The sequence below is a fragment of the Puma concolor genome, chromosome C2 (assembly GCF_028749965.1).
Source record: "Puma concolor isolate L17-30 chromosome C2, mPumCon1.1.hap2, whole genome shotgun sequence".
Classification (NCBI taxonomy): Eukaryota; Metazoa; Chordata; class Mammalia; order Carnivora; family Felidae; genus Puma; species Puma concolor.
In genome coordinates this window covers 105,356,617-105,383,724 of record NC_141675.1, presented here as the reverse complement: position 1 = coordinate 105,383,724, position 27,108 = coordinate 105,356,617, and the positions used below count along the sequence as shown (strand labels likewise).

The window sequence follows — 27,108 nt, the reverse complement described above, 5'->3', positions numbered from 1 at the left end:
GTACTTTAAGTTAGAATTACAATATAAAATTTCCAAAAACAAGAAGAACTCATCCATAATCTTGTCATATAGAATTAATGTTGTGAATAATTTAACGTTCATTCTTCCCAGGTTTTTTATTTTATGCATTTTATTTTATTTTATTTTGTGCATATATTAGCACATATTTATACTGTCTTTTCATAAAAAAAGAAATTCTTTTTTTTATGTCCCATTTAACCTGTCCCCCATTTTTTTTTTACCTAAACATCTTTTCAATGCCAATAAAAGTATTTACACAGAATTCTTAGTCACTTAAATTGTGTCTTTTAAACTGTTCTCTCACTATTTATATTTAGGCTTTTCCCCATTCATTCTACCAATAGAAATTTGGAATGCAGAGATATTCCTTTACTTGTAATATTTACTAACGAGAGCACTGGATTAAAGTGGCATAGATGAGGGGCACTTGGGCGGCTCAGTCAGTTAAGCATCTGACTTCAGCTTAGGTAATGATTTCACAGTTCGTGGGTTCAAGCCTGGGGTTGGGCTCTGTGCTGACAACCCAGAGCCTGGAGCCTGCTTCCGATTCTGTGTCTCCCTCCCTCTCTCTCTGCCCTTCCCCCACTACTGCTCTGTCTCTCAAAAATAAATAAATGTTAAAAAAAATTTTTTTAAGTGGCATAAATGAACTTTATATTCTGTGATTAATCATTGCGATAATAACAGCAAACCTTCAAGGTGCATATACACTTTTTATATGCAAGGCAGTACTCTAAGCAGTTTCTGTATATATAATCCTCACCATGTGGTAGACACTGCTACTATTCCTTTCTAATAGATGAGATGCCAAGGCACAGAAAAGTTAGGTTACTTTTTTGCCCCAGGGCACACAGTTAATCATCTGTTGATCCAGGTTTATTAATCCAGGAAAAAAAAGAGAGTCCACACTGTTAACCTTTATACCAAACCACACAGAGCACTAGATACAGACAAAGTAGAGTTTAGCAGGGTAGTATGGGATTTCTTTCAAAGCTGAATTTATTTTTAAGGTTAAAAAAAACAATGACTATAGATTTATATGGTTCCTGTAAAATCAGTATTACCAGAATTTCTTACTGAATGCACTCCTGCAAGTTTTTTAAAGTTTATATAGATTATAGTCTTGCTACACAGCAGATGTCTTATTTTGTAAGGATGACTCAAGAGATACATAGTTTTTTAATTTGTATGGAACTTACAGACCATGGTAATAATTTGATCTTACTTGGAATTTAAGCTCCAGGAGTTTTCTGGGGTTTGATTCAGAGCAGGCTTCTCTGAAAGTGGAAGGTCCATGGCTCCCTCGCTCCGGATGGATTTATTTCATGAACATTTATTAAGTACCTAATATGTGGCAGGCACAGTAATGCCACTGGGCATATGCAGATGAATACAGTGTAGCCTCTTTAAGAAGTACCTAATATGTGGGGCCTGGGTGGCTCAGTTGGTTAAGAGTCAGACTCCTGATCTCAGCTCAGGTCATGATCTCATGGTTCTTGAAATTGAGTCCCCCATTGGGCTCTGTGCTGACAGCACAGAGGCTGCTTAAGATTCTCTCTCTCCTTTCTCTCTGCAACTTCCCCACTCATGCACTCACTTTCTCTCAAAATAAATTATTAAAAAAAAAAAAAAAAAAAAGAAGTACCTGATGTATGGCCAGCAGCATTGAAAAGATCCCAGGAGCAACAGACTTCTTGATTACTTGCTTTTGGATTGTGTCTTTATGAAATGGAAAAACTAAACCAAACAGGTTAATAAATGAACAAACAAAAACAAGATATCAGTACAGTCCATGCTTTCTCTTTCCTTTGAACTTGTCATGAGGGAAATCTATAAAAGCCCTTATCTTGATGTCACATGCTTAAAATTCTTCCATGAAGAATCAGCCATTAAAAACTACTCTTTCCTGGGGCACCTGGATGGCTCAGTCAGTTGACAGTCTGACTTCGGCTCAGGTCGTGATGTCATAGTTGGTGAGTTTCAGCCCCACTTCGGGCTCTGTGCTGACAGCTCAGAGCCTGGAGCCTGCTCCGGATTCTGTGTCTCCCTCTCTCTCTGCCCCTCCCCAGCTCACGCTCTGTCTCTCAAAAATAAATAAAAATGTTTAAAAAAACTTACTCTTTCCCAAAACCATTTTTTAAAGAATGAGTGTTAATTTATTGTGACTTGATCCCATTGTTTCATGGAACAGCCCAGTCTATGACAGCCTGGAGGAGCTGGAATGAGCATTTTATTTTTTTATTTTTTATTATTTTGTTATGTTTAGTTTTGAGAGAGAGAGAGAGAGAGCGAGCAGGGGAGGGGCAGAGAGAGAGGGAGACACAGAATCTGAAGCAGGCTCCAGGCTCTGAGCTGTCAGCACAGAGCCCAGCGCGAGGCTAGAACCCACAAACTATGACATCCTGACCTGAGTTGAAGTCAGATGCTCAACCGATTGAGCCACCTAAGTGTGGAGTGGGCATTTTAAAGGAGAGAGTCTGGTAGCAATGAAAAGTTCCAGTGAGAAAGTCAAGCCCAAATCCCAGGGGTCAAGGAGGGCTGGAAGGAACAAGTCTGTACCAGAACATAGTTCAGGATTTCAGGTGCGTTTGGCTGAGCCCATAAGTATGGCTGTGGCCAGAAGGCAGTCAGATATTGACAAGTGAGTCCCAATTTTTGATGATGGAGGACGGAAGAGGCCAAACCTTGCTCACTGGCCACGTGGGCAGTTTGGATTGTAGAAAGGTCTGGAAAAGTTGTTTACAGTGCACAGTTGAAGGGTGGCATAAATGAGCACATCTGACTTCCCTGTTTAACTAGATCTGTCTCTGAGTGGACTTATTTACCATCTCAAAGAGTATCTCTTCCCAAATTTTTCAGAAGCCTAGGCTTTCTAAAAAGAAGATGAGGAGTACAAGAGGCAGGAGACACACAAAAAGCAAGGGTGAAGTGGTTTCCAGTTAAAATGAGAATGGTGATTGGCTTGACTGGTGACAGAGCCAAATGATGACAGCTTTAGGACATGTTGCACCTGCCAGCAGGAGGGTGGGTTTTCTTTCAGAAACCACTAAAACGATGATTTGTGTAATATTTACAGGAGACATTTGTGATTCTATTGAATTCCTAGAACTTGCTATTCCAGTTTTTTAAAGGCCCCTTCAGGTGTCGGTGGGTCCTATAGAACATGCTGCACAGGTTAATAAGAGACGCACTCATGGCTCAGCTTCCTTGCTAAGTGATTATTCAGCTCTTATATCTAATTAAAAAAAGTACAAATTTACAGTTCCAGATAATCTTTCATTAATTGAACAAGTTGGATCTTTGTTGCTCTTCTGGAAGTTTTAGATTTGCACCTCATGTTTTATAGGTGCCTGTCAGCTCTGCTTTGCTTGGCTGACCAGAAGGCCCTAAACTTGCAAAACTATTTCATACTTAGTTTTGGAGTGTGTATCTATACATGATTCCTCCCTTATTGTAGTACTTTTTTAAAGTAACTAAGTAGTGGAAGCATGATGGTATTACAAATAAATAAGGTTTTAGAAACCTATTTTTTTAAGTATTTTGAGAGAGAGAGTGTGTGCAGGCATGAGTGGGGAAGGGGCAGAGAGCATGGGGGAGAGAGAATCCCAAGCAGGCTCTGTGCTGTCAGTGTCAGCGCAGAGCCCAACACGGGGCTCGGTGTCACCAACCATGAGATCACGACCTGAGCCAAAATCAAGAGTTGGATGCTTGACCAGCTGAGCCACCCAGGTGCCCCTAGAAACCAGTTTTAATAAGGCAAACTGATTTAGATAGTTCATAGGTAATCAACGCAAACAAGACATCGAATATTAACAGGAATAGAAGTTTTATGACATTAGGATTATAAATGACCAGAGGTCACATAGAAAGTATTCAGTTGGGGGCACCTGGGTGGCTCAGTCGGTTGAGCGTCTGACTCTTGATTTCAGCTCAGGTCATGATCCCAGGGTTGTGGGATCGAGCTCCACATTGGACTCTGCACTGAATATGAAACCTGCTTAAGATTCTCTGTCTCTCCTTCTGTCCCTCTCTCATGCTCTCTCTCAAATAAAAAAAAGAGAAAAAATATTCAGGCTAGTCAAGAATACCTTATGAATACAGTGTAGGCAAGCCTTTCACATTCCTGGGAATGGGAGGCTTGCGTTGGGGTGATGGTGGTGTTGGTTAATGTAGTCATTGAGGGATAAACCCTGTGAAGCTGTTTTTTCTGGGAGTTTAAATTACCTTTAAAATGTGATTTTTAAAAATTGATTCATTCATTTATTCATTCATTCATTCATTCATTCATTTTGAGAGAGGGAGAGAGAGAGAGAGATGGTGGGGAGGGGCAGAGAGAGAGGAAGACAGAGAATCCCAAGCAGGCTGTGTGCAGTCACACACACACATGATCTGTGACCTGAGCTGAAATCAAGAGTTGGATGCTTCACCAGCTGAGCCACCCAGGTGCCCCTATGTGATTTTTGAAATATATTGGGCTCATTTAGAGGACTGATTCTTAACTAGGGAGTCATACCACCTCCCAGGGAGTATATGGAATTTGTGAGACATCATTTATCTCAGATTGGGGGATGCTACCCCCTGGGGTTGAGGGTTGGGGTGACAGGAAGGGGTAGGAACTTGAGATGTATGTTGACTCAGCAGTGAGTGAAACAGTCTTGCCTAGTAAAGAATGGTCTCACCTGGAGTCTCAAAAACTTCCTCACTAAGAAATGCTGATTTAGAGTATAGGATATTCCTGCAAGTTAAACAGAACAAGATTAGTAACTGGAAGTCTGCTCTTTGGGCTCTGAGGATGCATGCCCCATGCATAAAGAATAAGAGAGGTGGTACTGCAGTCCTGTAGAAATTCTGGAGATCTCTGCACTCACTGTTTTGTTAAGGTAAATCGTCTTATGGGTAGTTTTACTCAGTTGCTTAAGTGAGGGTAAATTTTATTTCCTTAGTCACAGTGTAAAACTAGCAACAGGGGGGCTATAGATATAAATTTCCAGAGTCTAACACCTGCTGGCCATAAACGGCAGTCTAGATCATAGAAGAAGCTACACCTAAAGCATGTTCTCAGCAGCTACTGGTAACGTAATAAAAAGACAAAATAAAATGATAGACATACATCATTCTTTGCAACAGTACAGTGTCATGAAATCCAAAAGATAATTAGTAGTTAGGGAGGAAAAATGAGGTTTTAGATAGATAATAGGTACACACACACACACACACACACATTTGGTTTATTTTTATTTTGTTTTATTTTTTTTATGGTGAAAAAAAAATATATGTTTAGATTTAGCCAGCTGGACTCAGTTTAGATTATCCCAATTTTGTTGGCAACATCCAAAGCATCATAGTTGGGAGCCAGTTGAACATATGCTTTCTTTTCTCCAGTGGGCCTGATGAGAGTGTTGACCTTGGCCATGTCAATATCTTAGAGCTTCTTTACAGCCTGTTTGATCTGGTGCTTGTTGGCTTTGACATCCACAATGAACACAAGTGTGTTGTTGTCTTGTATTTTCTTCATGGCTGACTTGGTAGTCAGGGGGAACTTGATGATGGCATATTGGTCAAGCTTGTTTCTCCTGGGGATGCTCTTTTGAGGATATTTGGACTGCCTTCGGAGACACAGTGTTTGGGGCCGTCGGAATGTGGGTGATGTGCAGATCTTTTTTTTTTTTTTTTTTTTTATGATTGTGGATGCCTTTCAGCACTGCTTTCTTGGCCTTCAAAGCCTTTGCTTTGGCTTTGGCTTTGGGAGGGGCAGGGGCTTCCTTCTTTGCCTTTGGTGCCATCTTCGTGAAAGGGCTATGAGTTTTTCTTTTATTATTTATTTATTTATTTATTTATTTATTTATTTATTTAGTTTTTTCTTGAGAGACAGACAGAGACATAGCACAAGTAAGAGAGGGCAAGAGGGAGAGGGAGACACAGAATCCAAAAGCAGGCTCCAGGCCCCGAGCTGTCGGCACAGAGCCTGACGCAGGGCTCCAAGTCACACACTGCGAGACCATGACCTGAGCCGAAGTCGGACGCTCAACCGAATGGGCCACCCAGGCGCCCTGAGGGTTTTTTTTTTTTTAAGGCAGATGTTGAATAAATTCATGAAGATGTTAGGAACATGGGTGGATTGGAATAGAGTTGAAGGAAGGAAATGATTTCAGGTGTTAGCAGTCTTTCTTAAGGAAGGAACACTTACTGGTTTTCTTTCAGTGTTTTGCATTCTTGATAGATTACAGATCATTCCCTGTGATTTCTCAGATATTTGTCTCCAAGGTTAGTTATTTCTAGAACAGTTCATTCATGTATTTATCACTTATTGAATGCATTCTTAGTAGTAAACATGCGAATCAAGTGTGAAAGACAAACCTGCAAACATAAAAATTTCAATCCAAGGTGAAAATGTCATAGTAGCTATATGAATAAAATACTTCGGGGGCCAAGGAATGCACTCTAGCAAATCAACTTTTAGCCTTTGATCACAATATGGAAATCACGTAAGTTACCTGCAAATGAGACAGAGCAATGTTTCTACTGTCTCACTAGACCCAGAACATTGACTAATGAGTCAGGATAACTGGTATAAACAGAGAATGGAATTTGTAGATTCACTTTTAATTTGGATATGATATGTGGAGAGTCTGCTTTGTTTCTGTGTATGTAGTCAAGTATATGCTTCACTTCTTAATACTCAAACTACAAAACCTTCTACAGTAATTGAATTACAGACCAAAAAGGCCCATTTGCTATAGTTGCAGTTATTATGTAGTGAAGCAGTTAATTTTGAGCAAGTGTGAAAAAATGTCACATGGTCACAGACAGGATGAGAAAGAGAAAATGGCTTTCCACTGCAGTGTATTGATTGGGTACCTCAGAAGCCTGCCACTTTGTTCTGTATTAAATTACACTTAACATATTTGATTTTAAAATAACTCATACTGGCTTTCTTTTTTGTTTATAAAATTAACATGTCAAAAACACTGAAAAACACAATGTCAAAATAAAAATCCCCCTCAATGCATATACAGCTTCATATCCACTGTGAACATTTTGCTCCTTATTCCAATATTTTTTCTAGGCATGGATACAGTTTCACAGTTTTGTTTTCTTCTAAATTAGAATTGTGGAGTATAAATCTTATTCTGGGTGTATTTAAGGAAAATGTTTTTTCACTCATTGATTTTATGATCTTAATTGCCAATGTCCTTTCTTGTTAGTGTTTCCTTCCTATTAAAAAAATTTTTTTTAATGTTTATTTTTGAGAGAGAGAGAGCGAGAATGAGTCAGGAGGGCAGAGACAGAGACAAAATTCAAAGCAGCCTCTGTACTGTCAGTGCAAAGCCCGACATGGGGTTTGAACCCCCATGAACAGTGAGATCGTGACCTGAGCTGAAGTCAGACGGTCAACCCGTCAAGCCTCTCAGGCACCCAGTTTCCTTCATATTGTAGTGTTTCATATGTATTTCACAAAAATGGCGCGATTCAGGGTTTGGTATCCTGTGGAGTTGTACATTTTATGAATGTATACTTCTTTATGTGTTCCCTATATGTCTGTAAAATCACTGCCATTTGATAAGGTTTCCTCTTTCAGGGAAAAGAAAATAGCTCTTTTGGGCCGCCTGGGTGGCGCAGTCGGTTAAGCGTCCTACTTCAGCCAGGTCACGATCTCGCGGTCCGTGAGTTCGAGCCCCGCGTCGGGCTCTGGGCTGATGGCTCAGAGCCTGGAGCCTGTCTCCGATTCTGTGTCTCCCTCTCTCTCTGCCCCTCCCCCGTTCATGCTCTGTCTCTCTCTGTCCCAAAAATAAATAAACGTTGAAAAAAAAAAATTAAAAAAAAAAAAAAAATAGCTCTTTTGTTAGAGTGGAAAATCTTCAGAGTATTTATAAGGATTTATTTATGCCAACATTTGCCTGATGCTGACAGCGTGACACTTTGGGTTATCATTCTTTCCTTCTGCTTCCTAGGACATCACTGCAGATGCTGTGAGTGTCCACGTGTTCACATGCCCAGGTGGTTCATGCTCCTTTTTGAAGCTAAGCTAGCAGTCGACCAGCCAAGAATATACTAAGTGCTGGCTCTATGGATCAGCTTCAGAAGTTAGATTTGGCTTCTGGGGACATGTTCAAACAAAACTGTATTTTCCGAGAGCATGAAATACTGTATTGTCCAAGTGCAGATCCAGTTTTCTTTTTTTTTTTTTTTTTTTTTTTAATTTTTTTTTTCAACGTTTTTTATTTATTTTTGGGACAGAGAGAGACAGAGCATGAACGGGGGAGGGGCAGAGAGAGAGGGAGACACAGAATTGGAAACAGGCTCCAGGCTCCGAGCCATCAGCCCAGAGCCTGACGCGGGGCTCGAACTCCTGGACCGCGAGATCGTGACCTGGCTGAAGTCGGACGCTTAACTGACTGCGCCACTTAGGCGCCCCCCAGTTTTCTAATACCTATCAGTCTGTCAGCTCTGAACTTAAAGAGAGTCTGGGTATGTGCATGTGTGTGCACACATATACATGTGTTAACTTTAAAAGCATAGTTCTTTTCCATGGAGGATTTTCTTTTCCTTATTGCCCAGGAAAATTCTAATACCGTAAAGGGGGCTTTTCACCTAGGATTACAAATCTTCCTTAGGATTCAGTTAGACACTACTGTTAGTCTTTACCTATTGAGCTTTAAGGACTGTTCGTTATTGAAGACCAGAGCTTCCCCCATAATTTTGTCATGTCCGTGTTTCTTGTTTTCTTTTTGTATTAAAAGACCCACAAGCAATAGCTGTGGAAATTAAGGAAAATATTTTTTGAATAAACGATATAATGCTGTGCTGTTCATCTTCCCTATTTGTTTAAAATGGAACATAGTAGACACTAGGGATATTTTTAATGTCTTAAAAATAAGCTTGTTTCATTATCAGAGCTACGTATTATTATTAGATTTTTGTTGTAATAGGAAATGGTGAAAGGTCAAGAGTAGATCTCTATTTTAAAATATGAAACTTCAACTCTGTTTAGGTTTAAGGTCCTCAAAAATATCTCTTACAGTTGCAGTATACTTTCAGTGAGATAATAGAACAGTTCCTGTTTCAGGAGCTGCTGAATGACTCTCCAGGACTGTGTGACATCACACAGTCGGAATTGAGAGGCTCTGCCAGGGGGTCAGATGGGTGCTGTGGCTGAGAAGTTCTTACCTCGTCATAGCCGGCAGAAGCGGTGGCAGAGCCTAAGCAGCTACTTCTAGGCTGACAAATAAAGCTAATAATTCATGATTGAATTTTAGGGAACATTTTTTCCCCATAGTTGGGAGTGGGGTGCCTAACTGAACTGTTAATGTCTGCTGTGAACAGTGAGAAAAATGCTTTTCTGAGATCAAAGACAGATACTGTATTTGGAATTTGTTCAAGAAGAATAACTTTGCAAGTACAAATATACTTTTAACTGCAGAATTTTGTTATCTGTCTTCAAAGGAGAACTGCTTGTTGATAGTTAGGCCACTTCCTGCCTTTCATCTTTTTTTCTGTCTGTGGACAAAGGAAAAAAAAAAGCAGCTCTGTAGTAATGACAATCCTTTTTTATGAGTTGTTTTAAAACAGAGGCAACTGAATTAGCTATTTTAGAAAGTACAGTTGGCTCTTGTAGAAATGCAGTCCTAATTCTGTGGTAGGGTCACTACAAATGGCTTTCAGATAACTTCCTGTCAGATCAGTAGAAGAGGTCAGCAGTATAATCTATAGAGAAACTGGAGAGTGGAAAATAAGAATTTATAAGCTTTCGGAGCCAGGACCTTCGGTAGACTGACAGGAGGCTGCCAGAATGGAGAAGCAAGTTTTAAGAAATAAGAAACCCTTCTAACGGGAGACAATATCTGACAGAAAATAGACACTGATTTGTCAGCTTGACAGGTTCTTGTTCTTGGAATCAGCATGAAGCTACCTTGAACCACGTAACTAGAGGGTATTTAATCTGGTATTTGCTGAAAGGGATGTCAAGGGCCGCAGTTTGCGGCAACATTAGGCTAGTTGCAGCGTCACACTTGAACAGCCTAAGCAAGATGATTTTTCTGAATAAAATGAAAGGAAGGGAGGAAAGGGGGGAAAACCCATCCAGGGTTGAAACTCATCTGCGTTTACTGAAAATTACATGTAAAAGACACACCATTCCCTCTCTTCCTCAGCCTTCATTTTTCTTCATCAACTCCTGCCAATGCTGCATCTGTAAGAGGATAATACAGGCTACCATGCCTGAGTAATGGACCCTGATTTCCACCCTTCTGATTGCCCACTGTCTGCTCCAAGTAATGCCTTGCAGGAATTCTCGGTGTCCTTGAGCACTCTGACTAATGTTGTGTTTGGGCAAAAGTTCCAATAACCAGAGAATCCTTCATTCAACTTTTCTGATTTTTATCTTTACTGATTTTCAGTTGAAACTCTCAATGCATGATTTTGCTTTCCTACATTTTGTGGCCATAAGGCCTCTTGTTGGTATGCATTTTTTTTCCCCTTGAGATATTTTATTCTTTAAAATAGTAAGGAACCTGGAGAATTGTAAATTGCCCTCAAAATAGATCATTTTTTGCCTTCTCCATTCTTCAGTGACTTCTCTCATTAGGGTAATAGAATAAAATTGCCTTTTAGAAGCTTTTCCTATATTGATCTAGTTCATTTCAGAGGCTGAAAGTGGAGGAGAAGAAAGAAACCAAGAGGTCATTCTGTATCTTATTGTAAATAAATGTGGCGATTTTGAATTTTAAAAAGAGCAGTTTATCCATTGGTCTTAATAATACAACTTCAAAGCAATCAGATGTTTGTAATTTAGTACAAAAAAAAAAGTAATGAAACAACACCAATAATTATTTGCTCAAAAGGGACCCAAACTTTATACCAACTCAGAGAGTAAGAACATTTTAGTTTTATTTTTGTTTTTTAAATTTTTTTTTTCAACGTTTATTTATTTTTGGGACAGAGAGAGACAGAGCATGAACGGGGGAGGGGCAGAGAGAGAGGGAGACACAGAATTGGAAACAGCCTCCAGGCCCTGAGCCGTCAGCCCAGAGCCCGACGCGGGGCTCGAACTCCCGGACCGCGAGATCGTGACCTGGCTGAAGTCGGACGCTTAACCGACTGCGCCACCCAGGCGCCCCAGAACATTTTAGTTTTAAACTTAAGCTCTTGTGGACTTAGTTTTATAGATCTTTAAATTGATGGGGTTGCACTCTGATTTCTAAGTCCCTTTCATCTCTGACATTGTGCAGTTTCATTAGTGAACACAAATTTATATTTCATAGAATTCCAATATCTAGAAATAGCCATAAGAACCCTTCTGGTTTGCTTCTCTTTGTTTTAGAAATAGTAGAGTCCAATTTTAATATACGAATAACTGATGATGCTTTTCCCCCCTTTTTTAATGCATTCTGAAGAATTTCATCTTTTTGGTGTTTGGTACTAGGCCAGTGACTTCTGACTGCAGGATGTTTAGGGAGCATTCCAAACAGGTACTAGAGTTACAGAATCCCCAAAGCTAGCTAGTGGTAGTTGCTCAGATCCTGTTATGTTTATGAAAGAAGTAGTTAAAGCCACTGCATACTCCTCTCCACCCCCAATACACTTTGCTTTATCCCACCCAGTTCAGGGGATTTGAAATAATAGAGGAGAAGTTAGAATTTAGGGTTCCATGTAGCTGTTTGGTTAAATGAATTATGAAATTTTGGAAACTTAGTATAACATGTACTCCAGTATATTATTTGGGGAATACTAAACAAAGCAAAGCTCGGTTGTAAAATACTTAACCAATCAGCCAAAGAGTGGAGAAAAAAAATCACCCAACAAAATATGTACCTGGTTTCTGTTTGTTAATATTTACTTGTTACATAGAAGTCATTAAATGAACTCAAGGATATGTAATACTATGACCCTTATAAACTACCAGTGCAATGATTTAATTGTAGTTCAGGCTCATAATGCTAATTAAAATGAAGTTAAACCCTGCTGAGTCACTTTAGCAGTCCATGGTGCACGGCACTTGAAAAAGAAAATCACAAGTTAAAGCTGACAAAGGTAATCGTAATGTGTTTTACCTCTGAGCCCCCTGATCTTCAGAAGACTTAACAGGAGACTTTTTCATTGAATCCCATTTTTAAAAAAAGTACTGCAGCAATTGCCAGGTTTACTATTAGCCCGCCTGCTTCTGTAGCCACCCACATGTAGCCAAGAAGCATTGAACATTAGTGTACTATGGCAGCCGGCCCACTCGAGTCTGAGCCCTGGTGTCCAGTGTACTAGTTCCTTAGGTGTGTTACTGCAGGCAGTCTCCCCACCAAGCCTCAGTCGCCTTACCTGTAAAATGTGCATTATTATGGTTCCTACTCCGCAGAGTTGTTTTGAGGATTAAGTGAATTAATGATTATAGTTAGAATAGGACCTTAAGTCAAGAAATCAAAACATAAAAGGCATATTTAGCCTCACTATTCTCTGTGCTTTGTTCTACGTGAAAATTCTATTTTCAGTTTTAAACTACAAGTCTTACAATCAAAATGCACTTCACTAAATTGAAATTAAATTTCTGAAAAAGAAGTGTTTATTATTGTTTCTTTAAATGGCGTTTTTAACTTTGTAAATCCAAAATATGAAGTATAACGTATTATTATGATGACTTCTAATACTATAAATATGTAATTTTTAGGTAGAAAAGTTTTTTTGAACTGTTCTGGAAGATAGGTGTTGAAAGCATAGTAACAGTAGTTGGCTGGACTTGGTGCAGTGAATAATTGAGCACTTTGATTTGTCAAGGACAGACCCCTTTGTCTGCTCTTCAGGTGTGGGGCGCTTGGAAGTCCCAATTTATCTTTCCATCATGAAGGAGCTCCGCAGTGGTCCAGCTAGTTCCCCTCTTGGCACATGAATGGTTTGGATTGATGTAAAGTGGCCAGGATTTAAAGGCCCACGTTTGGCCACATTTATTACCTGTCTGAGCTGAAGATTGTAGTGTTCAGATTTTTCAGTGTCCTAGGCAGAGTTTTGCTCCAGGTGTGGCTCCTGTGATTCCTAATAAATGCAAAAGTAGGGCAAGGTGGTTTGATCCTGTCAACCTGTTATCAGCCTGTTAGTGATGTGAACCTTTTACTCTCCGAAAATTTAACTCCTTCGTTATAAAAAACACACTGAATTATTTATAAAGTAATTACTAGGGGGCTTCATGGCCTTGATTTGAAGCTATTAGAAATTGACTTTTTCTTTTAAGGAAAAAATATCCCGTACACTTTCTAAAAAGATATTGGTAGAGTTTTATTGAAACATTAGAAAATTTAATTTTTTCTTATTGTGGGATTCTAAGAAAGCACATAAAAAGTGTTTAAAATATTGGGGCTCCTGGGTGGCTCAGTCTGTTAAGCGTCTGACTTCCACTCAGGTCATGATCTCACCGTCCATGAGTTCGGGCCCTGTGTCGGACTCTGTGTGGACAGCTCAGAGCCTGGAGCCTGTTTCAGATTCTGTGTCTCCCTCTCTCTCTGCCCCTACCCCACTCACTCTCTGTCTCTCTCTGTCTCTGAAAAATGAATAAACCTTAAAAAAAAAAAAAGAATTTAAAATATTAATAGTTAAAAAACAACATAGTGAAGATACACAAAATTCGAATTGTATTCAATTTCTAAAGTATAGAATTTATACTATATATCATATAGGTATATATATGTTAATGAATGGTGGAAGGGGATTGGCATAAACTGAGAAAAACAACGTAGGGGGAAATGCATAAAACAGCCGTTGAAACTTTTTTAAACCCACAGATACTAGCGAGAAATTGTCATCAGTGTAAAGGCTGTGTGAGGGCTGTGAAAGCTGATTTATTGTGTCTTCCTGGTAGGAGGTGAGAAGGGGGAACGGAGGCCCATGTACAGGAGGGAGGTGGTGGGCTCTGTGCTACAGGCTGGCCACAGCTGAAGATATCAAGGTAAAATCAGCAGAGTGGTATAATGGGCCTTCAGGGTCATCTAGAACAACTTTCCAATGCTGAAGGCCTTCTACAGTTTTCCTACTCCGTCAATTGCTAATTTTGTCCTTAAATAGACCTGGTATTAGAAGGTTCTCTTTTTGCAAGGTGAAAGCCAGGGCTCGATGCTGGGTACCTTCAGTCCCAATCAGTTACTGTCATTGGTATTCTAGTTCCCTGCTTCTCTCCATGTAGAACGAGTATGAGAAGCATGAGAAGCACGGTTTTACACCACACCTCTCTCAGATCATCTTCGACCAGTTCCTTTTGAATACCAACACCATTCCAGTTCTGTTCTCCTGTAAGCATCATTTTCCCATAAAGTCCCACCAATTCTTCTTAAGTCAAACCTGAGATTTCAGGAATGGCTGGCCACCTGACTTCCTCCCAGCTGTGTCATCCTGTGGTACATTGCAGACCCTACCCTGGCCTTAAATCATGGCAAGGATCTGACTAATTTTTTTCAGGAGCTTTTCAAATGGCTATTTTTGTGATGCCCAGAGTAAGAGAAGCCAGGTCAGAGTTGACCAAAGGTGCAGTGACAGGAAGCTCCCCAAACCTGGAGTTCACCCCTGGCTGTGTCCTTGATGGGAATGAGTTCAGCCATTAGTTTAAAGTTAACAGTGGGACAAATTGGGGTCATCAAAGTGAGTTAAGAGAATTGCCTCAATTCTTAAATGGCTTTTGTAATTGCCAAGAATCTGAGTGTTAAGAATGTCTTATTATTATTATTATATACTGTCTATTCCCTGATGGTTTGGACTGCATTTGTTGCACTCTATTACATGCTGTCTAACTCCCAAATTGTTTCATTATTATATAGACTCTACCTTGCCAATAAGTCCTTTATTGGCCCAACTCATCTTTCATAATCAGTGTCATCTCTCTTAATACTAGTCCATTAATAGGTCCTTAAAAGATTGACTTAGGATCAGGAAGTCTCCTTCTGGCAGCTATATAAGAGCTGTAGGAATCTGCCCACCTCTCAAGTACTGATTTGGTAGTTCTCAAATCCCAATTGATTTGGTAGCTCTTTCTGGGAGAGCTCAGCAAGCAGAATTTTTTCAATGAGCCTTGCCTTCCAGTTTGAGAAATGCTATAATGGGATATAGATAATGTGTCTGACATTTGCTGTTCAATTGTGATTTTTAATATGCACCAGACAGTGACAGGTTTTATTTACCTTTTTCCTAAAATCAGGGTGATAAAGCATATTTTATTTATTCCAGTTGGTTCTTTTTCAAATTCTTGCCCAAACTTTTTTCTCAAAGTATATTATTACATATTTTTAAAATATATATTATTACATATTTTTAAAAAACCAGTAAATACTTGGGCATATGCATAAGGACTTTTTTTTGTTCTAAATATGTTCTGAATTACTGCTTGTGCTTAAAAATCTGTGTGGCAAACATGGGAAGTTGTGTGCTGCTCTGGGATTATATGGCAGATTTGTAGTACCCTTCTGTTACATGTGTTGCATATGGAAATGACAAGCTTTCATGATACCCGTGAAACTGTAACCTGACTATTGTATTCAGTGCAAAATGCTGAAGTTAGTTGGAAATTATGTTGTTTGTTTCACCCTGTCTTTCAGAATAATTTGGTGGAGTTGCATGTGCTGTCCATCAATAAAGCATATTTGTTTTGAAAGACACAGCACTCAGGGCTGTCAGTCATAACGACGTCTGAGAGCCCGTTAGGAGCTGTAACAACAATATTTACAAAATGCAAAGTGAAGAAAAGTACATTGAGTCACAGATACACATGCTTTCTTGTGCCCTGATTCTCCCCTCCCACAATGTATTTAGTGTGGCTAAATCCATATGAAAGACGATTTGGAAATATGAATGGAAATTTGGGAATTCTCTAGCTAAAGTAAATACCAAGAGACTAATTAAATGCTAAAAAGGTTTGTAAATCAATTACCTTTCCTTCTATATAAATATATTGATTAAAAAATGAAATCAGTGATACACTTAGATGGAAGAAAATACCTTATTTTGGGATTAAAGTTCAGAGTTCTTAGGCTTGTCCTTGGTTTACCCCTTAATGGCATTGGGAAGATTATGTAAGTATCTCTGAGGCTCCTCTCACTCAGCTGTAAAATGGGCATAATTATACTCACTTCTTAAGACTGTAGAATGTTAAATAAATGAATGTGTATAGTAAAAGCTTTGCAAATCACACACAAAGTGATACATAATGAGAGGCAGCAATTAAAGTAGATTAGGAGGTTTTAATAACTACCAATTTTTCTTACTAGAAAATGTTTAGAACTTATTAATGCAATGTACTCAAATTCCATATTGTAAAGCACTTTATTGTAAAAATCAAAACGGAATTTCTTAGATATGTCAGTAAAACAACTGCCATCTGGAAAAAAAAAAAAAAAAGGTGGGGAGGAAAGCAGTGTGGGCTCATGGATAGCAGTGTAGCCCCTGGCCAGCTCATAGAGCATGCAACTCTGATCTTGGGGTCATGAGTTCGGCCCCATGTTGGAGGTAGAGTTTACTTAAAAAAATTTTTTTTTTAATTAAGAAAAAGAACTTAATGAGAAATGGTCTTAGTAGAATTAAGAATCTTGCTCAGGGGGGAAAAGATACTAAATTTGAAAAGTTCTTTGTTTAAACTCAGTACTTTACTTCTCTCTGAAATCAGCAAACACAATCCTTAATGATGTAGAAAAGATTTTTAAGTGACTTGTCAGGTTTATATAGTTTATAATTCTTTATAGAGGAGCTTTTGTTTATACTATAAAGCATTACCTTTGTATTTAAATAGGATGCCAGAAGATAAAAATTCGGCCAGCAGAGGGAGATTTATGTAAATTGGGCTGTAGGAAAAATACTCCAAGATGCCTCAGTAAACATGTATCTTGTGGGTAATAATGCCCACTCTCACACTGTGAATAAGAGGAAAACAGAAGGAAGGAGGATACTAAAATGACTCATACTAAAATTTCTGTTTGTATTCTTTCTTGGGTGAATGATACAAAAATAGAAAAGGAAAAAAGGCAAATGATATACAAATAGAAACTTCTTTTTTGTGTGTGCTAAATCTGTGGTGTGAAGAACTTTTTGAAACAAATGTCATAAAGTTAATACATTTTTTAAAATAAAAACAAGCTTTCAGTACTTGGCACTGAGGTCAGAGCACATTCAGCCCAAACACGTTAAAAGAATACCACCTGAAATGAATGTAAAGGGAATGGCTAATGTTCTGAACAGGACACTGTTCTGACTGTGATTTAGCAAGCAAGTCTTTTGTATCATGCACATTATGTCAGAAAATTGGAATATATTTAAGAAAAAAATTTCACCAGTAGTGAAACAAGTATAAAACACAGTTTTCTTCTTAACTCCAAACAGAAAATATAAATGTATCAAAGTTCCCTATGCATTCTAATTAATTTCCTTAACAAATGTGCAGTTTGATACAGTATCATTAAATTCACAAATTTTAAGCAATATTTATTAAATACATATTATATTAAAGGCAGTATTCTGAGTATTTGAGAATTTATTATTTTTTAATTTTTTTTTAAGTTTATTTATTTATTTTGAGACAGAGAGCGTGTGTACTAGCGAGTGAGCAGGGGAGGGGCAGAGAGAGAATCCCAAGCAGGCTGTGTGCTGTCAGCACAGAATCCCACACGGGGCTCAATCTCCTGAATTGCAAGATCATGATCTGAGCCGAAATCAAGAGTCTTCGCTTAACCAACTGAGCCAGCCAGGCTCCCCTAAGTATTTGGGAATTTAAGGATCAGCGACATCCTACATCCTTGTAATGTGTAATCTAGTAAATAATGAGTTCCCTCAATTCTAGCATGCCAAAGTGTAACGCAGGTAGGCATTGCAGAAGCTAGGATAAGCTATTTCAATAAATACTATCTATGACTACTAGCATAAGATATATCAATGTTTTTTTTACTTTGGGAAAAATTAAGATTTTTGTTTCATAGCCATTAAAACAAGAGGTTTTGCTTTATTAAGTAAAATAAGTTTAACTGTAACTTAAGTTGTTTGCTCTCTTTTTAGAATAAAGAGCAGTAGCTTAGGAAAAAGAAATTCCAAATAGAGATATCACAGATTGTTGATTTTTTGCTGAACCACAGTTTCTGGGTTTTTTTGGTTTTTGTTATTTTTTATGTTATATTTAGAGAGCAGGATGATGGAAGACATCCAGACTGATTATTATTTTTAAATGAAAAAAAAAAAACAAAAACTAAGTCATATAAACCCAAGTGAGTCAATCATTTTAGATGAAGTATAATACATTTAATTTTTTTAAAGTTTATTTATTTTTGAGAGAGAGAGCGAGCACGAGCGAGGAAGGGGCAGAGAAAAAGGGGAGACACAGAATCCAAAACAGACTCCAAGCTTCGAGCTGTCAGCACCGAGCCTGATGTGGGGCTTGAACTCATGAACTGTGAGATCATGACCTGAGCCCAAATCAGACGCTTAACCTACTAAGCCACCCAGGCGCCCCTACTACATTTACTTTTTAAGAATACATGCGATCATTCTTAAAATATAAAGGACTGTCTGTAAACTGGTGCACAGAAGATTAATCAGTGTTCAGCAATGGGTACAAGAGAATAGGGAATGGATAATTATTTCTCTTGTGAGGTCAAATTATTCATTACGAGTCATTTTGACATCTGAATAGAAACTATTTCTGAGCAAGTAAAATTGCCAGGTTTTATGGTTTGGCAGTTTGAGTATGTTAGTTGATTGGGTGCTGGGAATTTTGGAGCTGGAAGATCTCAGCAGGAAAAAAGAGCAGGGCATACTGAGGATGAAGTAGAAAAAGAAGCGGTAACAATGAGGAGAGGGGACAGAATGATAGGAATAGACTGCAGGGAATAGTCCTGGAGCTCATTCATTGAATCAGTATTTGCCCACAATGTGCCTGGTTCTGTGTCAGGCCCTGAGATGCCGTGGTGAACATTATATAGCCTCTGTTCTCTGTTACAGTCATTTGGGATATAAAGAAGAAAACAGGCCCCTTCATTGTGGCTTATTGAGTGTAAGGTGTTTGAGGACTCACGGGGAGCATCTCTCTCAGACTAGAAAGGGCCAACAGGCCTGAGGTAAGATCCAACCTAAGCCCCGAAGCAGGATTGAGTCCCATTGCAAGGAGACACTTGTGCGCATGCTGAGAGGTCAGAGGCCATGGCAAATTCCAAGTGATGGCATGTGGCTCCGTGTAGGCAGAGCTTTTAAAGTGATAACAGAGCAGAGAAACCTGAGCCATAAAAGCAAGCAGGGACCAAGACAGGAACAGTCTTGTGTGTTAAATGAAGGAAGAAGGTTGGACTTTTTCCTGAGAACATTAAAGTACTGTTGAAGAGATTCATGCAGAGCCTGAGCAGACATTTGTGGTGTGGAGAATTGAAGTCAGCACAGCTATAGTCCGGAAGAGCTGACTGCTGAATCAATGTGGTAGGGCTGAATGAGGAGTGGACCACATACATGAGGCAGAAGGGGCAGAACTTGGTGAGAGGATATCAGGGCAAGAAGGCACTCCAAAGATTTGAATTTATGGTGAGGAAAAAGAGAAATGTCTGTGTGTTCTGGAGGTTATGTCAAGGGGATGGAATGTCCAGTTCTGTGCACCAGGTTCTGGCATTCTTCCCAGGTGTATATGGTGGAGTCGGAAGCCTGCCCTAGACAAGGTATTTTCTCTGAGAGGCTCAAAATCAAAGGTGTGAGTGCGAATAATAGTGAGGTAGAGAAGCCAGAGCGTGTCTTGAGTTGAAATGAGTTGGAGAGCTTTCTAGGAAATTAATCCTGGGGTTTAGAACCAAGAAGATTAGGAGCCCAGTCAGAAAATAAGGTGCAAGGTTGAGCCCGTGAACAATGTTAACACCAGGCAAGCCAGTTCTTGGCTGCTAGCTACATGGCCTGGAGTTAGGCAGTCTTCCTGGCTTGATGGCTGGAGGCCACTTTGTACAAACTAAAGAGGACTAGCCAAAGGGAGGAGGGGGATTCAAAGAGTGTTTTAGCCTTGAGATTGTGTAGGAGAAGGTATTAACTAGAAGGAACTGTTGACAGTTTATCAATAGTTCATCAAAGAAAGAAACTGAAAGACTAGTGGCCCAGGGTAGCAGGATAAGAGATTAAAAAAGCACATAATGAGAATGAGAGAAGTTGACCTTGAATCTCTGCCTTTGAGAGAAAATGGAAGAAGAAAGATGCAAGTTTTGGAATTGGTAGACTGAGAGCTTGTGGAGCTTTGGGAGAGCTCACACAAAGACGACCTTCCTGTGAACCAGAAGGCAAAAGCATTTTCTTAGAATGGCTAGCATTGTGGTGGGAAGGACAATAGGGAAAAGTGATGGAATGCTCTGAGGGCAGAAATCCCAGGTTTGAAACCCGGCCCCTCCTCCACGTGCTGACAGAGTGGCTCAAGCATGTTGCTGAAGCTTTGTCATTCTTAATTGCTTCATATATAGTACCTTTCTCTCAGAGTTGTATTGAGGATTAAAGAAGTTATTTCATGTAAAGTGTTTATTAGCCTGTAGCAAACATTCAATAAATTTGGTTATTAGAAGGCAATGTTGTATAATGGGCAGGAACAAGAGACTCTGAAGCTAGACCTCCTGAGTTCAAATACTGGCTCTACCAGTTATGTGCTAACATTGGGATCTTGGACATCATATAATTTACAAACAATGTATGGCTCATTAGATGATCAGTAAATATGTGTCCAACTGCACTAACAGTAAATGAGACTCCAGGAGTTTGTCCTCTTGTGACTCAACTTCTTGCCAGTGTGATTATGTCCTACCCATGTGACAAATGCATATAATAAAAAATCTTGTTAATTTGTAAACTAAAGAGGCAAATTATATGTTCTATGTGATTCAGTTTTCTCATCTGTAAAGAGGAGATATAATAGTACCTACCTCTTAGGCTTGTTGTGAGTTAAGAGAATTAATATAAAGCTCTTAGTTTCTGGTCTGTAGGAAGCAACATATACAGAAGCATTATGTATATAGAAGCATTTTATATATGCATATATATCTCATTATTACTGTTATCTTCACTCATCATTAATAGGGGTTGAGGAAAACCTGAGAATTCATAATGGGAACTGTGGGTTGGTTAAGACTGAATAAGACGAGTGAGAAAGGGTTGCCGATGAGCCTGAAGATCAACTTGGGATTGGAAACTGTGTGGTAGTGTCAGACCAGAGGAGCAGCCAGCAACCTGGGGCAGACCTAGGGAAGAGAAATGGAGGGGTTCAGAGTTGGGGTTTATTACCATCCAGTTCTGAAAGGAAAAGAGAGCTATTGAGCTGAAGGTACTATGATCTGCTGTTTGAGAGAGTAATAAGAGTCATTGACAAATAACCAGAGATGGGAATAAGGCTACTTAGAACGTGTCTTTAGACTAGTATCAACAGCTGTTTGGTAGTGACTTAGATTTCATTATATTTATTACGTCTCCTTGTCAATTTGCCTATTTCTTCTGGTCTCTCCCTTTCCCTTCTGAACAGCCTTTCCTGGGTTTTACTTTTCCTTCTCTATTTCCTGTTCAAGTCTTACATAACTCTTCTTTTTTTAGTAAAACAATGTAAAGGCAAGCATAATTAGAAAGGTTAAAAGTATCATTTCTGTGTTTGCTTCTTCATGTATTCTCCGAGCGTCTCCCTGTCTAGTATGGGGATGTTTGCTCTGACAGATCCAGAAAAAAAGCATCTGGCATGTTCATTACCTTCAAGGGTCTTTGTGGGAGGAATTCACATGAAATCATTATGCTGTACAGAAAAAAATGATAATTGTTATATAATCAAGTGTCAAAAAATATGGCACAGCCATTAAATGTGGTGGGTCAAAAAGGTGCTTAGGAAAGAAAGAAATAGGAATTGGGGCAAATAAAGACAGCTGTTTAGAAATGGCATTTCAGAGAGGCTTGTAGAATAGTGAGTCCAGGGTGTCTGGTGTGCAGGTCTGGGAGAGCAGAGGAAGTGCAGTTCAGAAGCACCAGGTGGGTGTGGCGAACAGGACAGATACCTACAGGCAGGAGGGCAGTGGGGGGTGGTGAGCTGAATGGGAGGTAAGGCTAAACACTTAACTCCCACAATGCATAGCTCACCAGGTGATCAATAAATAATGTGTTCAGCTCCACTTAGAATACATGAGGAGGACACTCAAGAACTTGTCATCTTGTGCTTTAGATTCTTGTCAGTGTGATAATTATGTCCTAACCTTTGTTAATTTAGAAGGGAGGCAGATGTGTTATGCTAGGCCTGTTGAGCAATAGAAATTTGGTGACTTTCTCATTAAGAATGTAAACAACATAAAATTATAGGAAAACAAAGTTAGGCTTCTTGAGGTACATGTATGTACCTGTTGAATTCTGTATGTAAATAGCTTTTTCTCCGTAAGTCACCCCTTTTGATACTTTATCTCTTTTAAGGTAGCTATTGTCTGTCTCTGCAGCCTAGAGCAGTGTGTTAAATTAAGCTCTCCTAAGGATAAATGTCATGGAGAGGAAGTGCAGTAGGGATCTTAAAATACATACTCCTTCATGAAGTAAGGGCACAGGGACCCGAACTACCAGTACAGCTGAGCCCTTTAAATAGTGGGTGCCTTATTAGTATTCATGAAGAGCATATAGATAACATCTTGACAGAGTTAAAGTTTCAACCTGAAGAGCTACTGCTTTTCAATAAGGAGTGCCTTTAAAGATACTCTTTGCATGAATAGAGTAACTGAATTGCTTCTATAATGAGAGTATTACTTTATTGAGTGAGGTATTTTTCATTTAATCTGTCTACAGTTAAGAAGAATTGTCATTAGAATTATAATAAATAGTAAAGATGAGCACTTGTAAGGCTTTTATCTTCAAAGAACTTGAGTTAATCTAATTTGTCACTTAGAGTCATCAGAGATGTGCACTCACTTTTCTGCTGTGAAGCCTGGAAGTGTTCACTTTCCATCCCCTCGGCGCTCCCTTTTGGTATTTCCATGGCCCATTAGCTACTTTGTCCTATGGAAAGTGTCCCGAGAGTCAACAGATGGAAGGCTTTCTGTTAGATCCGTTTCCTGTGTAAGTGTTTGGGCTCTTGAGTTAGGCTTCCTGGTTCTGATGCCATCTTCTCCGTGGCTAACTGTGGGACCGTAGGCAAGTTACTTAGCCCTCAGCTTCTCCAGCTGGGATTCATAGTAGTACCTGCCTCAAAGGTTTCTTGTGAGGACTAAATGAGATAATGAACATTAAGTACATAGGAACTATAAATAGTAGCTGCATACTAGTATTGTTTTAAAAATTATTGCTAGGAACACATCGTTCTGGGCAGTTGTTATATGTGGTTAAGTGTTAGGTGAGGAAATGATTAGCAGTACTTTTTCAGGGCCTGCTGTGTACCAGGCTCAGTGCCACTCCCTGGGACGGAAAAGGAAGAAACCATGGCACCTCCCCTGTAGAAGTTTGCATCCTGGGTTTTTTGGGGAGTGGGTAGGAGGTTGGCACAGGTAAAACAAACTGTAAAACACTGGTGTGCTTGACCTAATAAGATCAAGTACAATCAAAGAGCAGAGAGTGATGGATTTTTAAGATTTTTTATAGAAAGCCTTAGAGAGGAAGGGATATGTGACCTGGGCCTTGGAGGATGAGAAGAACTTTGACAGAAAATGGGAGAATGTTGCGGGGAGCAAGGGCTTCAGAGTTGGTGTGTTTGCCAGCTTCTCTGTCAGCAGGACCCCATGGAAAGACAGAAGCAAGGTGTGTCTTGAAAGCAGCAGGGCTCCCTGTAAGGAAGATTTTAAGCAGGTCAATCTAGTTTGCATGGAACTCTGCAGCCACCATTTGTCGCTGTCTCTTTGGGTGGTTTTTCCTCTTCTCTGTAGACATGAGAGAATTGTGAAGGTTTGCCGTCCTAGTTGGACCTAGGGGAGGCCTTATTTGTTGTTGGAATGTGTGGTGTCCAACACTGAGATTTCATGGGCCTCTTTTACCTTCCCCTGTCTCACTGGGTCTGAATTTCCGTTAATATGATTTGGATGGGATTTTACTGGGACATTTAGGAAACAGTTTAAACTCTAAAATGCCCCTTTGACAGCATTCAGTTCACACAGTGTTTTAAAGACTGAAGTGTACTGATTGCCGACGTTGTAAGACAAGATGATAGAAAGACTAAGAGGATCTCATTCACAAAATGTATGACTGTGCCAAGAAACTGTTTCTGACTGTATATCACACAGACAAAGGAAAGGAAACTTTCCATCTTTCTTTTTCAGTTTTGGAGTCTGGGGACTCTATCATCTGGGAAGCACGTGGGCTATGGTTAAATGGAAGACATGTGTTCTCTTTGAACAGTATCTTCGGCTGAGTTTAAGCAAGCCGAGGCTGTCAGTTAAAACCCATACTCCCTCTAAAAAGCCTGTGGGAAAAGGGAGGATTTACTAACACAGAGTGAGAGCTTTCTGGGTGCCAGATTCTGTGCTGGGTATTATACATAAAGTGTTCTCACAGTAGTGCTATTATTCAGTTTCAACATATGGGGAAAGGTTAGCAAGATTAATAAGTTTATAACAAGTAGTTAGTGGCAGACGCAGGATTCCAAATGAAACCTGCCAGGCTTCAGTGTCCATTGTTTTCTTTTGTGAAGTGTGGTGTTTGGTTTGTACTGTTTCTTTTGTGACATTTCTTCTTTAAAATCCTCATGAAGGATTTTGACCTCAGTAAAGTCTTCATGAGTGAGCTTACTTTTGAGTAATACAGTTAAGGGGCGCCTTGGTGGCTCAGTTGGTTAAGTGTCCGACTTGGGCTCAGGTCATGATCCCATGGTTTGGGAATTCGAGACCTGCATCAGGTTCTCTGCTATCAGAGAATCAGAGCCTGCTTCAGATCCTCTGTCCTCCTCCCTCTCTGCCCCTCCATTGCTCATGCTTTCTTTCTGTCAAAAGTAAATAAACATTTAAAAATAAATAAAATGAAAACCTGAATAATAGTTAAATTAACTTTTTAAAAATTTATCACCAAGTTGGCTTGTATTTAGTTAAACAGTGATTATCTAATTAGAGTCACTCATCTTGGCATAGGAAGGCACACACGGATTGGTTTGTTATTACAAGATAAATAATATTCAGGATTTTGGATCAGGACCTTTAGCTTCTGTGATTTGACCATCTCAGCAGCATAATTTGATGGTACTGAGTCTTTCAAGTAGAGTCCACTGATAGTTAAATAATCTGATTTCAGTTATTCTGGAGTTGCAGTGCAGAATGGAAAATGACCCCTTTTAAATAAAGTCTGCCCGTTGCTTCGTTTGTTGTGTATAGATGGTTAGCTTAATTTGTTCTTGTTCAAGAACAGGAAGTCAAACTTTATAATACATGGGGTTTTTAGTGGCAAAATAATTACAAGTGTAAGCCTCTGTTACTGTCAGAAATTAACAGTTTTCTCTTTATTGTTGAAATAAGAAGAGTAATGGGCTTAAGTCTCAAAAGTCTGCCTTCTTTGTCTCTTCTACTTTTTCTTCATCCTTTCTTTTCATTGTCCTTTCTTATTTTCTCATTACTTCTGACTGATCATCAGGAGCATCATTTCCCCCCACTCTTTTGCTCCCTTTCAACCATTTGAAAACTGATCTGTAAGAAATTAAAAAGTAATCAGATAACTATCAATTATTAAAGTATCCAGTTTATAGTTTGAGGTATTTCACAGTCATTACATCAGTTACACGTTTCCTGACTATTTTGTCCAAAGTATATCATGTCCAGTTCATTTGTTCACGTTTTCATCTGTAATGAATGGTAAAAATATTTCTGTCCCTCTTCCTTTGTTCTTCTTCCACAGCTCAGGTGGCTGATGGCTCTTACACACCACATGCCACCGCAGCTTGCATGTCACAGTTACACGTAGTTTTCAGTCACCCTTTTTTTCCCAATCAAGAGAAAATATCTGAATTCAGGGGAATGAGAGATACGGGGGTTAATTTTTAAGCCATTTGGATGTATGAAAACAATGAATTATTACCATTTAGTGCAGGGATTCATATGGTTGCTTATAACAACTCTCACAACTGTCTGAGCCAGGATGCTTCTGAGCACATAAAGGTAAATAGTCTTGGATCATTAATAAAAGGCCTAGTGAGGGAGGTAGGATGTATCCATATAATTGTAATAAAGGGAAAATGTGGTGTCGTTAGCCGTGCAAAGTCTAGTGGATTTCTGGGGAAGGAGAGATTAACTCGCGGATTATCAGAAAAGACATACAGTATCTATAGTGGCATGTCCACTACATGGGAAAGAAATCACATGTGAATGTGATTATTCTGAACCCCAAAGCCACATGTCCTGTCCATGAATTTAATTCTTGATATATACTATTTTGTCTTTGAATATTAAAATTATGCGCACACACACACACACACACACACACACAGGCACATGTTCTTAAACACAGTCACACATAATTAAATAGCATAATTAATTAGTGTCCCATTGATTTATTTTATTATTTAAAAAGTGTGTTACAGGGGTGCCTGGGTGGCTCAGTCGGTTGAGCGTCCGACTTCGGCTCAGGTCATGATCTCACAGTCTGTGAGTTCGAGCCCCGCGTCGGGCTCTGTGCTGATGGCTCAGAGCCTGGAGGCTGCTTCCGATTCTGTGTCTCCCTCTCTCTCTGCCCCTTCCCTGCTCATGCTCTGTCTTTCTCTGTCTCAAAAATAAATAAAAACGTTAAGAAAAAAAATTTTTTTAATAAAAATAAATAAATAAAAAGTGGGTTACATAAACAAAGATAGGATTAAGATGCAGAGTAGGATGATTCTGAGCTGACCTCCTCCCACAGACCACGTACTCAGACTACAACTATATATGGAACAACTCTCTCTGAAGACTAGCAGAACAGGTCTTCCACAACTAAAGATAAAAAGAAAAAGCCACACTGAGAAGGGTAGGAGGGGCAGAGACACAGTAGGGATATCACCAACACAGAGGTTCTCTCTGAGGAGTAAAGAGGTCCAGCCCCACATCGGGCAGTCCCCTACTCCAGGAAGATGAGCCCCCATAATGTCTGGCTTTGAAAGTCAGCAGGGCTTAACAACAGGTGAGCAGAGGGCTATGGGAAACTAGGACTCTGCTGTTAAAGGAGTCACACACAATC

The 27,108-nt window shown here is 39.4% G+C and overlaps 1 protein-coding gene and 1 pseudogene across 7 annotated transcripts in view; one reads left to right on the top strand and one right to left on the bottom strand.

Annotated features, from left to right (window-relative positions):
- BBX (BBX high mobility group box domain containing) overlaps positions 1-27,108 on the top strand; it is a 287,870-nt gene that overhangs the window by 149,098 nt on the left and 111,664 nt on the right. The gene's annotated exons all lie outside the window — the stretch shown is intronic.
- Positions 5,324-5,804, bottom strand: LOC112849722 (large ribosomal subunit protein uL23 pseudogene; annotated as a pseudogene).